The sequence below is a fragment of the Schistocerca gregaria genome, chromosome 8 (genome assembly GCF_023897955.1).
Source record: "Schistocerca gregaria isolate iqSchGreg1 chromosome 8, iqSchGreg1.2, whole genome shotgun sequence".
NCBI classification, from domain to species: domain Eukaryota; kingdom Metazoa; phylum Arthropoda; class Insecta; order Orthoptera; family Acrididae; genus Schistocerca; species Schistocerca gregaria.
Window position 1 is genome coordinate 418911176 of NC_064927.1, and position 3118 is coordinate 418914293.

Sequence of the window (3118 nt, forward strand, 5' to 3'; positions counted from 1 at the left end):
CGTCATCCACAATGGCGCTAAAAGGTATCCAGTAGACTTGTGTTACACGATAAATCAGTCAAATCTTAAGGCCGTAAATTCAACTAAATACCTAGGAATTACAATTATTAACGACTTAAATTGGAAGGAACACACAGAAAAAGTTATGGGGAAGGCTAACGAAACACTGCGTTTTATTGGCAGGACACTTAGGAAATGTAACAGATCTACTAAGGAGACTGCCTATACATTTGAAAAAAAACATTTACATGGGGCTTAATATAACAATACTACATATGTGCGAGGCTTCTTTTACCTTATACTACAACGCTCAGGCTCCGCCATCGCTCCCACGACCGGCCCAGCCGAAACGATACACCAGACTGCTAGCTACTACTTACTCCTACTGCTACAGACACTGCTCTTACCGTATACAACACTGCTCTTTGGTCAGAGATTCTCTTATATCTTACATATCGCAGACAGCGCGTGAGCAATCCATCGAAATTACATCTGCTCGAGTGCGCTAGCAACAAATTCCTTAATCATGGACCTCTTACAAGTGTCAATGAAATGATACAGGATTTTGGGTGGACATAATTAAAACAAAGGCCTTTCTGGTTGCGGGGGAATCTTCTCACGGCCGGCCGGTGTGGCTGTGTGGTTCCAGGCGCTTAAGTCTGGAACCGCGTGGCCGCTACGGTCGCAGGTTCGAATCCTGCCTCGGGCATGAGTGTGTGTGATGTCCTTAGATTAGTTAGGTTTTAGTAGTTCTACGTTCTAGGGGACTGATGACCACAGATGTTAAGTCCCATAGTGCTCATAGCCACTTGAACCATTTCTTCTCACGAAATCCCAGCCACCAACTTTCTCCTCCGAATGCAAAAATATTTTTTCTACACCGACCTACATAGGGAGAAACGATCATCATGATAAAATAAAGGAAATCAGAGCTCGTACGGGAAGATATAGGTGTTTGTTCTCTCCGCGCGCTGTACGAGATTGGAATAATAAACAATTGTGAAGGTGGTTCTATGAACCCTCTTCCAGGCACTTAAATGTGATTTGCAGAGTATCCATATAGATGTAGAGCTGGCTCCAGTTCTTCTTATCTAGGGATCTGATGCTTTAAGCTGAAATGTCACAATTTAGGTGATCACGGTTGGATTGATCTATATAAATTTAAAGACTGTTGTTGCAGAATTTTTGTTCTTACGTGAATCTATTTTCTGACGTTTTAGTATATCATACAGTCTTTTAATTTTTCACATTAACAAAGGCGGAATTACAATGTGCGTAAAAAAATACAAAAATATGTCCGATCACATCAGAGCCATGCTCACCCCTCCACACTTTGCGAAAATAACCGTATTCCAAAGTGTTTACAATTTTTCTTAACAAATGAATTTCTGTTAAATTACAATGAAATGAATATCCCTGGTCGCATACAGGCGTTGATATAAGTCAGCAGGTACAGTTAAAAATGTGTTCCCCGACCGGGACTCAAACCCAGGTGCTCCTGCTTACATGGCAGACGCTCTATCCAGCTGAGCCACCGAGGACACAGAGAATAACTTATGTCTGGCACACCTCTCGTGAGACCCACATTCCCAACTCATTGTCCCTCACTATATTCATAGTGCCCCTGCCCGTTATGCTCATTACTCACGACTTTTTGCCGATTCCCGAAAGATTTCGGGCACTGTTTGTGCATCCGCACCGAAAAAGACGGTCAAATGGCCAGTGAATCCGAAAGAACAGATACCATCCTCATATACTAGTTTTGTTACATTATTACTTTCGATTAATGTTACATAAATGAATCAAGAAATAAACAAAGTAGCCAATACTGTACTGCGTAATTAATAATAGAAATTTTAAGTGTGCCAATAATTCATAATTTAAAATGTTTCTAAAAAATAATTTTAACTGTACATTCAGAACTAGTACTTACCGATTATGACATCGAGACTAAAATATCTTATAAAGTAATTCATTTTCATAAATTTTGGCTTGAAATATAACATACTGAGATAATATTGACATGTCCAAAATTCAAAAACATTATCTCCATTACTCGCGGCATTTCGCTGATTCCCGTAAGAGTTCGACTATGGTCTGCATCTGCACCGAAGGGATCATTGCCCGTCTCGCCTTAATTATAGCATACTATATTACATTATGAACTAAGAGACAAAGGAATTACAGACAATGGCTATGAATGGGTATTGATTTAAATCAGCAGGGTTTTAATCCTGATCGTCATGAATTTTCAACTTTCCCCAATGATTTCATTCAATAACCGCTCGCAGCCAGTATCTGTAATTCCCCTATGTCTTAATCCATAATCGCTTCTGGATAAAAATGGTCTCTGTTCCTTCGGACATGTTCGAAAGAACAGACACCACGTACATAGACAAGAAAATTTTTGCTGATACGTTCTCTGCAACGATGTGCGACACAAAACTTAACGTCGATACTAGATTGAGATGTAAATGAATTTCAAACGGTGCATTAGTTGCGGAACAGCTCTCAAACAACCTTGTGGCGTCGCAACTAGTGCGAGCGCACAGTTTTCTATCAAATATTTACTGTGAAATGTAGACAGACTGTAAAGTAGCCATCAGATTAGCATATGTGCTGTAGCGGGCAGATTACCGGTGTCCGTTCGTCTGACGTCACGACCATATGGCATGTCTGTACCGTGAGAATGTAAGACCTGTGCGCTAACTAGCCGCGTGTATAACGTGGAACTTTCATCTTTAATAACTTCTAACTGAGGAACCTGAGGAAATTAAAAGTTAATATACTAGTTTCTGTTATGAATAAAAATAAGTCATCCAAATTTGAGCTTTGAAACCTGCATATTTTGGAAATTAGAAAAATCTTACAGAAAACGCAAATTTCTACAATTTTCGAGTCTAAATAAATACCATTATGTATAGATCACCTTCAGTGACCATCCAACTATGAAACAAAATCACCTTCCGTGCTTTTGTATTTATTTTGAGAATTTTACTTTTAGAAATTCACCTATAACTTTGTTAAAACCATAAATGTTTTGAATTTTTGTGAACAGTTATTTTATATGAGTAGGTGAGAGTGAATGAGTGTGCCTGAGTGAATGAAAGAGGGACAT

At 39.2% G+C, this 3118-nt stretch overlaps 1 non-coding gene across 1 annotated transcript; it reads right to left on the reverse strand.

Moving 5' to 3' along the window:
- Positions 1–1467: 1467 nt before the first annotated feature.
- Positions 1468–1541, reverse strand: Trnat-ugu (transfer RNA threonine (anticodon UGU)). The gene has a single exon. It is a non-coding gene; the product is annotated as a tRNA-Thr (tRNA).
- Between the last annotated feature and the right edge of the window lie 1577 nt (positions 1542–3118).